Source organism: Quercus suber, unplaced genomic scaffold, assembly GCF_002906115.3.
Source record: "Quercus suber isolate HL8 unplaced genomic scaffold, Cork oak 2.0 scaffold_398, whole genome shotgun sequence".
NCBI lineage: Eukaryota > Viridiplantae > Streptophyta > Magnoliopsida > Fagales > Fagaceae > Quercus > Quercus suber.
The window spans coordinates 213,145-226,580 of record NW_027069849.1 but is presented as its reverse complement, the minus strand read 5'-3'; the positions used below and the strand labels follow the sequence as shown (position 1 = coordinate 226,580).

Below are 13,436 nucleotides of genomic sequence, written 5' to 3'. Positions count from 1 at the left end.
GATTGAGCCCATATTATTTTGCAATTGTTGAGAAGCTATAAATGTTTAAAATGATGCAATAACGTGTTAATTATGGAATAAGACCTAACATCACTGGAGTTGGACAACCATTATAGCCATATATTGCATGCAGTTCAAGTACATGCTTCAATTTATTTGTGCATAAAGGCTCTCTCTCTCTCTCTCTCTCTCTCTCTCTCTCTCTCTCTCTCTCTCTCTCTCTCTCTCTCTCTCTCAACATGGGGCAAGCTCAAAATCTGCAACTCCAAGTCGCGGGTAAGTCAAATTCCTGTATCCAAAGATTAGAGAAGAAAAGCAGCTAGCCTGTATATTCTTCTTTTCTTTTTTGTTCTTTTTGCTAAATATTCCAGTCTTTTTTGTTCCCCTCCAAATTATTAGGAAGAAATATTAAAATCGTTTTAGTGCAAAAGCTTTTCGTAGATCTCTCTTAGTTTGAAATATGAAGTATAGCAGTTGATGGATATGAATGAAAACTGTACAGCAGTATAGCATTGTAACACATTAATCAACTCACAATGTAAGTAACGGTTAATTTTGTTGCGCACAGCTTATCACACACTGCCGTAGACGCTCCATTGAGATCGTGAAATGTAAAATACAATTTTTAAATTTTTAAACACAATTTCAGCCCTTGTTGCATCGTATATACGTACGCACCGTGTATGATAGTCATTACCCGTTAAGAAATAATTTATACAGGAAGTGCAAACTCTCTAGTCTCAACAGTAGGAAAGGCATTAGTAAGTGTCCTCTATGTGATGAGCTGATGACACAATCCTGCTGTAATAGCTCATCTGGGGAGTTCTGAATTAGTTTCTAGAAACACAATGCTTACTAGAACGGTCTCACAATCATATTGGCATTCTAGATACAAATTATCGAAGTTTTAAGTAACATAAACTATACCAAAAAATTAATAATAAAAAAGTAAAAATAGTTATTGGGGAGTTGTAGATCAAGAGAGAAAAATCATCAGATAATTTTTTTCATAAAAGGTATTTACTAAAGTGTTTCTTTACTAACGTAGAAATTTCGAAGTAATATTTAATCAATTTTAGTTTGAATATTCACTCTACGTATATATGTAGACGCTTATTATTAGTCGTTTAGTAATTAGTATTCTATTGCTTCAAAATCAGCATTTCTTTCACATGCCCTACTACTCATGCTTCATGCTTCTTAGTTAAAGCACATATAATTAGGAGGGCTGTGCATGGGTGGGCTGGGTTTCGAGTATTTTTCAATCTAATTCTACTTTCTCAATTTCAGAAATATCTAACTCAACTCAACTCAGGACAACTCTAAAAACCAAACCAATTTGACCATAGGGATTGAGTTGGGTTGGACTAATTTTGTTATACCTAATAAACAAACAAAAAAAATGTTTTCATTGAATTATCTAAGACCATTATTACATAAATAATTTCAATTTGCCCAAAATTAGGAATAATATTTCAATTTTATCAAAACTAAGTCACAAATACCAAAATAAATTCAACTAACATATATAAAATAAGTCTCAAAATCCAAATGAATTTAAAAAAGGACAAAATTTAGCTACAAAATCGATTGTAGCTTTAGGCTACAAACTTACTCAATATCTTTTTATTGGAAGTTAATTTTGACAAATCTACCATTGGATTGCATCTTCTTCTTACATCCTTCATGTTTGCAAAATTTTAAAAAAATTAAAAATCAATAGCTATATCATCAATAAATTTTTAAATTGCAAGTTTTTGTAATATAAAATTATGCATAAAATATAATATTATAGATTATATAGTAAATGATATCTGATTGACACAAAAATTGACATGTGCATTAAAAGCGTAAAGAACATGTAATTCAACGGTTAGATTTTCAAAATATGCAATAATATTTATTTTATTAACTGAGTTTGTAGCTTAAGGCTACAACCAATTTTGTAAGAGCATTCGCATCAGCTCTTGTAAATTTTGTGTCTATTTTACATGAAAAAGCCTACTTTTTCTATTTTACCTGACCACTTTTATAATACACCCACATCAGTTTATCTATTTTCCACATTTATTCAATAAAATATTCCCTATTTTACAATTTTTTATTATTACTCCCTCACTGCCCCTCTCTCTCACAGACCCACAGCCGCCATCATCACCGCCCAGCCACCATCACCACCATCATCAGCAAGCAAAACCCACACAAATCAACCAAAATCAACATCAGATCAACAACCACCATCATCACCGCACAGCCACCATCATCACCGCCCAGCCACCATCACCACCATCATCAGCAACCAAAACCCACACAAATCAACCAAAATCAACATCAGATCAACAGCCACCATCATCACCACCCAGCCACCATCACCACCGCCCAGCCACCAAAACCCACACAAATCAACCAAAATCAACATCAGATCAACAGCCACCATCATCACCGCCCAGCCACCATCACCACCATCATCAGATCGATCATCGCCGCCATTGACCTCGCCACGCTCATCGATCATCGCCGATCATCGACCTCGACATGCTCATCGATCATCGCCGCGATCGACCTCGCCACGCTCATCGATCAATGCCGATCATCGACCTCGCCACGCTCATCGATCATCGCCGATCATCGCCGCGATCAACCTCGCCACGCTCATCGATCATCGACCTCGCCACGTTGTGACCCACAGCGCCGGTGGCACGCTTTGAACGAGAGAGTGAGAGATGTGAGATAGGTAGAGAGAACTGAGGATGAAAGTTGTGGAGAGAAAGAGAGGCAGCGTGCGTCTGAGATAGATAGAGAGGGAGCTGAGTGGCAGTGAGAGAGAGAGAGAGAAAAAACTATTAAACAAATAAATACATGAGCTACAGTACCCGTGTAAATTTACACGGGTACTGTAGCTCGTTTATAGTTTTACACATATTTGAATGATTTTAGAAGAGCTGATGTAATGGGTTTTTGGGTGCAAAATGTGTAAAAGTGGTCAAAATGTGTATTTTACACATTTATAAAAGACTTGATGCGAATGCTCTAACTAAACTTTGTCCTTTAAAAAATAACCTTAAAATACAAATATGTTTTATAAACTATTAATTGCATGAGTTTGGCCAAGTTACTTGGGTCAAATATTTTGCCAAACCAAACCTAACCCAAACCAAGTTTTGAAAAAGTTTTAGAACACAACCCAATCTATCAACACACCAAAAAAAAACCCACCCAAGGCATTGAGTTGAGTTGGTGCACATCCCTAACTAATAACTAGAGAGAGCAATAAAATGGGAACAGAGCAACATGAAATGTTATAAAATAGTTTATATTTTGTACATCAAACATCACTAGTTTTGAATCTTTGATAAAGATCAGGGAGCCAGAAAAGTACAAAACATAAAGAGTTAACAAAGAAAGCACAATACACTTCAGTGGAAGACCCTCAATTTTTCAGAATAAAACAGACCCTATTAATAGCATAGATTGAGTGTGTTTATTGATGCTTAATAAAATGGGAACAGAGCAACATGAAATGTTATAAAATAGTTTATATTTTGTACATCAAACATCACTAGTTTTGAATCTTTGATAAAGATCAGGGAGCCAGAAAAGTACAAAACATAAAGAGTTAACAAAGAAAGCACAATACACTTCAGTGGAAGACCCTCAATTTTTCAGAATAAAACAGACCCTATTAATAGCATAGATTGAGTGTGTTTATTGATGCTGCTAAACAATAATGCTTGTTGACAAACTAATTAGTTAGAAAGCAATACACATCAAAATTAAATCGGAATTCATAAGATAGCAAAGTTTCTACCCTAGTAATCCCTTTACACGTTCTTACCAGTTCAAGAAGCTGAAGAAGCAAACTCACCTGGTCATATCAATGCCGCCAGCCAATCAACAATCTCTCAATCCAAAAACTTTATGCAGTGGCTCCGAATGACCACCTTTACACTCTTTGTCCTCTCTGGCCAGTCAGCAGCTATACCATTGGGAAGATTCTACCATGACAAAGGTGGAAAGAGCAAATGGACAGCAACACTAGTGCAAGTTGCAGGATTCCCAATCATCATTCCTTACTACTACATCTCTCCACCCGAAAAGCCTACTGCAAACAGTATCCACAGGAATGAGCCCTCCACCTTAATCCTAAAAGGAATTAAACCCGAAATTCCCAACCTGTTAAAAACAAAATTAGAGAAAACACACTACCAAAAAAAAAAAAAAAACACACAAGACAATATTTATTTGGTTCAGCAATTTGCCTTCGTCCACAAAGTTGTAGAAATTTCACTATTATCAGTGAAAAATACAAAGTGCGGCAGTATAGTGTTTTTGGCCTCTCAAGAACAACAACAACAACAAAACCCTAATCACCAAAGCTGCGTTTTCTACATCCTGAGCACAGGATTCACAATGAGCTACAAAACGGGCAAAAAAATTTTCCGCTTGGACTAAGCTTTAGAAAATCTCCCATTAAAGACCACGCAACATTATTCAGGTTGTCAACTAGATCAAACAAAACTAGGCTCCACAAATCCCAACAAATCCTTACTTTGATATGTCTCTTTAGGTGTACTTCAGGCAGCAAACAGCATGATGTATTCAGTTGGGCTCTTGCACCTTCCATTATCTACTTTTGCACTAATTTGCACATCCCAGTTGACCTTCAATGCTTTCTTCTCCTTCCTTATAAATTCCCAGAAGTTTACTCCTTTTATAATCAATTCTCTAGTCCTTCTCACCATCTCCTCTGCCCTGCTGGTATTTCAAACCAATTCTACGGGCCCCATCGGAAACTCTAATGTGAATTATGAAATTTGACTCTTTTGCACTGTTGGTGCATCTGCTGGATTCGGATTGATGTTTTCCCTTACATAGCTCTCCTTCCATAAGATTTTAAGAAGGGAAACATTTATAGTGATTTTGGAAATGATAATCTATCAGTCACTGGTAGCAATTTGTGCTACACTGGTGGGGCTCTTTGCAAGCGGAGAGTGGAAAGGTCTAAAGAGAGAGATGGACGAGTTTGAACTGGGGAAGTTTATTTATGTCAGTACTTTGATTTGGACAGCTATAGCTTCGCAGATTTTCAATATTGGCACAGAAGGCTTGATACATGAAGTGTCTTCCCTGCTCTCCAATGTCATAAGTGTGTTGGGTTTGCCTGTTATTCCAGTTCTAGCTGACAGCTATAGCTTCGCAGATTTTCAATATTGGCACAGAAGGCTTGATACATGAAGTGTCTTCCCTGCTCTCCAATGTCATAAGTGTGTTGGGTTTGCCTGTTATTCCAGTTCTAGCCATAATCTTCTTCCATGACAAAATGGATGGGGTAAAGGTGATTTCCATGGTTTTGGCTATTTGGGGCTTTATTTCATATTTCTATCAACACTACCTTGATGATTCTGAGTCCAAGGCTGAAAAGAGAGATGTTAAGGAAGAAATTTCAATGCATCCCCTGTTGAAAGAGGTTACCGACGAACAAGATGGGCTAAAGAATATTTATCAAAAAATTCCACTTTCCACAGAAACAAATTTTATGAGCACTAAAGCTATTCCTCTGTCTTGATTCCTAGAATGGTTTACAAACTCATATTTCCAAACTTGTAGGTAAACCCCATGCCATTGTTTCTCAACACGAAGTGTAAATCATGGTCTTGTTCATTCCATTTCCAACAATATTTCAGATTCCAGTAACTATAATTGGGCCCTTTTTATTTTGTCTAAACTACTCATACAATTTGGGTATCGCACTTGGTAGCAATTCTTGTGCATATTGCCATGTTAGACCATCAATCTGGCAAATTAAAGGGGCCCAAACCCCTTCCCCACAAACCCCAACAGCAGAACCACCACTTCTATACCCCCTTTACAGCAGGTGAACATGAACCAATGCAAAATATGAGATAGCAAGGCATGTTCAGGGTCCTTCAAGGGCAAAAGGAAAGCCAGAACTGACAAATGAGATAGAACCAATGCAAAATATGTGGTGGCATATATGGCCAAAGGTAAAGCATAACACTAGAATATGACTTTTCAAGCCAAATTTAGGATAAAAATTTGTTGAATTCTTCATCATATAGCTATCACTATGTTACATGCATTTTAAGTAAAAGTGAGTCTTCTTCCAAGGTTGGGACTTTTAAGACAAGGCACAAAAAAATGAATATTTGACACTGTTTTCCCCATTATTTAACAATCTCAAGACTTGTTATTAATATGTGAAGCCTGTTGGTAGCCAAAAAATTATACCCCAGTCAAAGAATTTTGAGGGGGAAATGTTTGAACTGTTTATTGCAATTATAGATACTCAAATTTTGGCAGAGAAGCCATTTAACTATAAAATGCTGATTTTAACTACCAACTAAAAAAAATACCCACAGATTTGTCAGGTTGATACGGTACTATGGTACGAAAAAAACAGCATTTTTAGATATCACAAGCCCACATATTGGATCTATGATACTGAACCACATTACAGTTAAATTGCTTACCCACGGTTTTAAAGTGGCAATTTTTCCCCTATTGAGGTATCTTCCATTGTCAGGACATTAAAAAACGATATTGCTGATCAGTTCTTTCTCTCTAATACATGCTCAAATCAAAACCAACACAACAAATATTACAAGCAAATGAAATGACCCATATGATCTTAGAGAATTTAATGCCTTGTAATACTCCTAAAACTTCTCACATGCAAATAACAAATGTAACAGTAGCTTTAACTGGTGAGGGTACTTACTGGAGCTAATAATAAGAGGTTTTCCATGACCAGAGTAATTGTAACTTTCGAACCCACTTTCTCCGTTGTTAGAACTGAGAAGGAACTAACAATAATCCCGTAAAGATTGGGATTAGTTACATTGAATACACACGTGATTAATGTGCATTAACAAGAGAGGGAAATATCTTATAACAAAAAATATCTGCGGAGCGCGTAAGATCTCTTGGACATTAACACTGAAGACTGGAAGCTAATGAGGAGTTCTGAATAAGAAGACAAGCAGCTTAAAACGATGTCGTCCAGTGTCAACTTAAAGGAGAACAAAACGGCACCGTTTATACTTAAGTAAGGCAATCCCGTTTTGCACTACTAACTTCAGTGTGTTTTTTAGAAATATGCTTTTAGATCTTGATTTTTATGCTTTTGTTATGTTTTCTGTATTTTTAACCGCAAACATATAAAGGTGGGTTATGGAAGCCTAATAGGATTGTTATGCCTACGTTGCCATTATTGTGATCAAAATCAAAATACAAATTGATAATTTTGAACTCATGATTGTTCAAATAATGATAATTCAATTTATATACCTTTTTGTTTTGAAAATTACAAATATAAAATTTGAAGGCTTTGAACCTGTAAAGTCTTAAAAGAGAGTTTTGGAGATTTCATTTTTGTTTTTCTTCAGAGTCTTTGAAGTCTCCTTTACGCTGTGCAGAACTTTTCAATTTAGAGAATTGTTTCTTATAGTACCTAATTTTCCACACCATCTTTTTTTTCTTTTTTAAGAACACTAAGATCGCCTATTTGAATGTATCAATTTTCTTTTTAAATAGCAGTAACGGAGGTGGTGTCATGGCAAGGTAGGATAAACTAGTTTCATCAATGTAGAGGATCTTTTCAGTAATTTGGCAAAGCAGAGGCGGTGTCATGGCAAAATCCTAGGATTGTGCTACTTATCCCAATATGTCTACCACACCAAACACCAAAAAACTGGGCCAAATTGTAACTATTACCAGTGAAAAGTTTCACTTTTCAATCGCAAGTGGTACTTATTAACAGGTCAGAATCATATTGTGAAGTTTTTGAGTTTTGCCTACTGACCAATGAAGCCAGAAACACCCCAAATGAATTATCATAAAAAAAAATAAAAATAAAAAAAGGGAAATGAAACGTGAATATGAGCAGAAAGATATCCTAATGTTGTCCATTGCAAATAGAACATCTGCCAATCACAAAAATTGGCCTATTGTGATTGTATTTGCATTAGCTGCTTGAGTACTTCAACAAAATTTGCTCACCATAAACGTAAAGCAATGTCTTGTTGCTGTAGGTGGAGCTTGCAAAACGCCTTGTGGCTTGTTCTTTCGCTGATCGTGTCTTTTTCTCAAACTCTGGGACAGAAGCTAACGAAGCTGCTATCAAATTTGCAAGAAAGTTTCAAAGATTTTCACATCCTGATGAGAAACAGCTAGCAACACAGTTCATTTCTTTTACAAACAGCTTCCATGGGAGAACTATGGGGACTGTTGCTTTGACAAGCAAAGAGCATTACCGGTCACCCTTTGAGCCCGTCATGCCTGGAGTCACATTCTTGGAGTATGGTAATATACAAGCTGCAACGGAACTGATTCAGTGTGGAAATACTGCTGCTGTATTTGTAGAACCTATCCAGGGTGAAGGTGGCATATATAGTGCAACAAAGGAATTTTTATATTCCTTGCGTAGAGCTTGTGATGATTTTGGTCCTCTCCTGGTTTTTGACGAGGTAAGCAGCTGTTCATTTTGGAAAGATACTCTATAATAGATGCTAGTTTATGTGGTCCAAATCTCTTATTTGAAAACCAAATTAGATCAAATGTCTCCTAAACATAATGGGGTTGCTACGCCTACACTGCCAACATTGTGATCAAAATCAAAATAAAAATTGATAATTCTGAACTTATGATTGTTCAAATAATAATAATTCAATTTATATATCTTTTTGTTTTGAAAATTACAAATATAAAATCCAAAGACTTTGTACCTGTAAAGTCTTAAAAGAGAGTTTTGGAGATTTCGTTTTTTTTTCCTCCAGAGTTTTTGGAGTCTCCTTTATGCCGTACAAAACTTTTCAATTTAGAAAATTGTTTCTTGTAGTACCTAATTTTCCACACCATTTTTTTTTATAGTTTCTTATAGTACTCTGAGACTGAAGCTCTTGCCGTGGCATTGGTTATGGGGTTGAGATGGACCGCTACGATGGGATTAAGAGTGATAATTGCCGAAGGTCATATTCAGAGTCACGCTAGTGCCATATGCTCTCAAGATCACCATGTCTTTCATCTTTTGGAAACTCGTAGGAAGAGGGTAGAGGATGAGCCATGCTGTTCGTGAATTTGCAATGGCAATGGCAATTAATCTCAAAAAGGGCCAACAGTGGGGCAAGAACTTTAGCACATTATGCCTTTTGTATTGAAGAAATGGAACAAAGTCTATTAGTTAGAATAGTTGGTAAGCTTGAACAGCTAAAACTTTTGGTGGAGTAAATCTAATAGCATTCCATGATGTCCCCCACATTCAAATTCTCCTGATTTTGTAGTTTTAAATTGACATTTTCTGCTACATTTTGATCAAGGTTTGCCTCAAAACACTTGCCCTGAATATGAACCAAAGCCGCAAACCCTGCTGGCTGCCAACTTTAGTTTCCTCCATTGTGAGCTGATGAGACCTTTCCATTCACAGTACTGACTATCATTGCTGATACGAGGTACATATTTAAGCAACAGAGGACCAAGATGCCAACTATCCTGCCAAAGATAAGTACCATTCCCATCTTCATAATGATATTTGAGAAATTGTCCACCTAAATTGGGGCCTAAAAAAGTGTAAAACTTCCATTTGGTCTGTCCCAAGTAAGAGTCCAGATCCCCTTAAAAGTACATTTTCACTAATGCTCCCCTGCAAGCACAATCATGATATTAAATGAATAATATTTATCTAAAAAAATGAACCATCCAGTTTTAGATGTCTTGAAACATGAGGGAAACACTGCTAGAGACATGTCATTTAGGAGAAAGATATAGTAAATTAACTAGCATTTGGAAGCCCTGAGAAACAAAAACTTAGCAATAAATTTACTGCTGTATCAAAATATTGTGTATATTTAATTAACATTTTATTTTTATTTTTTTTGAAAAGCTTTAAAATCAAGATCCAAGGTAATTGTTTCTTTATGAGATTACAGAAAATAACAATGAAAATATTCTCCTTAAACATCAAAGGCTAGATTTGGCATCGGAGGATAAGTAGACTGCAAAAATAGCCGCACTTACGCAATCTAGGCTTTATTCTTAGTTACTGGTGGCAAAGAATCCACCAAATAGCCTTGGAATTTGTTACAAAGAATACAATTAATTTGCTCACTTATGCAAAATCTTCTTGTCTTTCATTGAAACTTTATAAAGAGATCACTAGGAGATTCTAAAGAGAGCTAACAGGATAGCTGAATGAACACTTGGCTTGTCATGGATTGCCTTTGAACAAAAATTTGATTTTATGCTATTAATCTACAGGGATTAAATGAAATTATGAAGTTAATTTCCTTTGATGTTTATAAGAATAAACACCATGTGCATACATGCCAATGGAGTGAATATAAATAATAATATAAGTTACCCAGCAAAAAGATTATATAGAAATTTTCGAAATATTAATAAACATTATCACACGAGATCTACACAAAATATTTCAAAGACCATTATTAAATGAATGATTTCAATTTACACAATTAGGAATAATATTCCAATTTCATCAAAACAGAGTTTCAAAATACCAAAATAAATCCAACTAACAAATATAAAATAAGTCCCAAAATCCAAAATATATGAAAACAATAAATGTAAAATACATATATGTTTTAAACTATTAATTGCGTGAGTTTGTGAGTTAGTTCAAGTTACTTGGGTCAAATATTTTGCCAAACCGAACTTGACCCAAACCAAGTATCGTAAAAGCTTTAGAACAAAACCCAATCTATCAACACACGAAAGAAAACCCACCCAAGGCATTGGGTCAAGTTGGTGCACATCCCTAACTAATAACTAAAGAGAGAAACAAAATGGGAACAGAGCAACATGAAATTTAATAAAATAGTTTATATTTTGTATATTTATACATCACTGGTTTTGTATATTTTGATAAAGATCAGGGAGCCAGAAAAGCACCAGACATAAAGAGTTAACAAAGAAAGCACAATCCACTTAAGTGGAAGACCCTCAATTTTGCAGAATAAAAAGGACCCTATTAATAGCATGGATTGAGTGTGTTTATTGATGCTGCTAAACAATGGTGCTTGTTGAAAAACTAATTCATTAGAAAGCAGTACACATCAAAATTCAAAAGGAACTCAGAAGATAGCAATGCTTCTCCTATAGTAATCCCTTTACATGTTCTTACCAGTTCAAGAAGCTGAAGAAGCAAACTGAGCTGGTCATATCAATGCCACCAACCAATCATCAATCTCTCAACCCAGAACCTTTATGCAGTGGCTCCGAATGACCATCTTTACACTCTGCCCTCTCTGGCCAGTCAGCAGCTATACTCTTGGGAAGACTACTACGACAAAGGTGGAAAGAGCAAATGGACAGCAACACTAGTGCAAGTTGCAGGATCCCAATCACCATTCCTTACTACTAAATCTCTCCATCCGAAAAGCCTACTACAAACAGTATCCACAGGAATGAGCCCTCCACCTTAATCCTTTCTTTGATATATGTCTCTTCAGGCAGCAAACAGCATGATGTATTCAGTTGGGTTCTTGCACCTTCCAGTATCTACTTTTGCACTTATTTGCGCATCCCAGTTGACCTTCAATGCTTTCTTCTCCTTACTTATAAATTCACAGAAGTTTACTCCTTTTATATTCAATTCTCTAGTCCTTCTCACCATCTCCTCTGCCCTGATGGTATTTCAAACCAATCTACAAACCCCACCGGAAACTCCAATGTGAATTATGAAATTAGACTCTTTTGCACTGTTGGTGCATCTGCTGGATACGGATTGATGCTTTCCCTTACACAGATCTCCTTCCATAAGGTTTTAAGAAGAGAAACATTTACAGTGATTTTGGAACTGGTAATCTATCAGTCACTGGTTGCAACTTGTGCTACACTGGTGGGGCTCTTTGCTAGCAGAGAGTGGAAAGGTCTAAAGAGAGAGATGGACGAGTTTGAACTGGGGAAGTTTATTTATGTCAGTACTTAGATTTGGACAGCTAAAGCTTGGCAGATTTTCAATATTGGCGCAGTAGGCTTGATACATGAAGTGTCTTCCCTGTTCTCCAATGTCATAAGTGTGTTGGGTTTGCCTGTTATTCCAGTTCTAGTCGTAATCTTCTTCCATGAAAAAATGGATGGGGTAAAGGTGATTACCATGGTGTTGGCTATTTGGGGCTTTATTTCATATTTCTATCAGCACTACCTTGATGATTCTGAGTCCATGGCTGAAAAGAGAGATGTCAAGGAAGAAATTTCAATGCTTCCCCTATTGAAAGAGGTTACTGACGAACAAGATGGGCTAAAGAATATCTATCAAAAAGTTCCACTTTCCACAGAAACAAATTTCCAAAATTATGAGCAGTGAAGCTATTCCTCTGTCTTGATTCCTAGAATGGTTTACAAACTCATATTTCCAAACACCATGCTATTGTTTTTCCATATGAAGTGTAAATCATGGTCTTGTTCATTCCATTTCCAACAATATTTTTCAGATTCCAGTAACTATAATTGGGCCCTTTTTTTTTTTTTGTCTTAACTACTCATCCAATTTGGGTATCGCACTTGGTAGCAAGTCTGGTGCGTATTGCCATGTTAGACCATCAATCTGGCAAATTAAAGGGGCCTAAACCCCTTGCCCACAAACCCCAACAGCAGAACCACCCCTTCTATACCCCCTTTACAGCAGGTGAATATGAACAATGTCAAGGTGATGGGCAATAAAAATAAAGGGGACAAGCCAGGAGAAAAAGCTGAGATGTCCCGAGAACCCATGACTATAACATTAAAGAGTGGTTTTGTTTAGAGAGCTGCTATGTTCACAACATTTTCACAACATTTCATAGGTGGATAGTTGTTATTGGTTCTAATTTGAACCTACCGCTGAAATTACTTTTCTACCCTACTAATAACAACCCGTAACAACTTGCTACATAGGATTTGTTGTGAAAATGTTGTGAATATAGTATTTCTCTTTTGTTCAAGATCCTTCAAGGGCAAAAGGAAAGCCAGAACTAACAAAAAGATAGATCCAAGCAAAATATGTGGTAGCATATATGGCCAAAGGTAAAGCATAATACTAGAATATGACTTTTCAAGCCAAATTTACAATAAAAAGTTGTTGAATTCTTTATCAGAAATAATAACTACTACTACAACATATAACTATCACTGTGTTACATGCATTTTAACTAAAAGTGAGTCTTCTTCCAAGGCTGTGGCTTTTAAGACAAAAGCACCCCAAAAAAAAAAAAAATGAATATTTGACACTGTTTTCCCCATTATTTAACAATCTCAGGATTTGTTATTAATATGTGAAGCCTGTTGGTAGCCAAAAAAATTATATCCCAGTCAAAGAATTTTGAGGGGGAAATGCTTGAACTGTTTATTGCAATTATAGATACTCAAATTTTAGCAGAGAAGCAATTTGATTATAAAATGCTGATTATAACTACCAATTAAAA

General features: G+C 36.0%; 1 long non-coding RNA gene and 2 pseudogenes across 2 annotated transcripts; 2 read left to right on the top strand and 1 right to left on the bottom strand.

The window, feature by feature from the left end:
- Positions 1-3,616: 3,616 nt before the first annotated feature.
- LOC136062276 (uncharacterized) lies at positions 3,617-6,985 on the bottom strand. 2 transcript variants are annotated; one of them, XR_010624067.1, is made up of 2 exons: positions 6,740-6,985; positions 3,617-4,173 (listed from the first exon to the last, which is right to left on the bottom strand). It is a non-coding gene; the product is annotated as an uncharacterized LOC136062276 (long non-coding RNA). The 2 variants fall into 2 exon arrangements; XR_010624068.1 differs by having other exon boundaries at positions 3,617-4,143.
- LOC136062277 (probable purine permease 10) lies at positions 4,411-5,235 on the top strand (annotated as a pseudogene).
- Positions 6,986-11,127: 4,142 nt separating the features above from the next.
- On the top strand, positions 11,128-12,340 carry LOC112037114 (probable purine permease 10; annotated as a pseudogene).
- Positions 12,341-13,436: the final 1,096 nt, after the last annotated feature.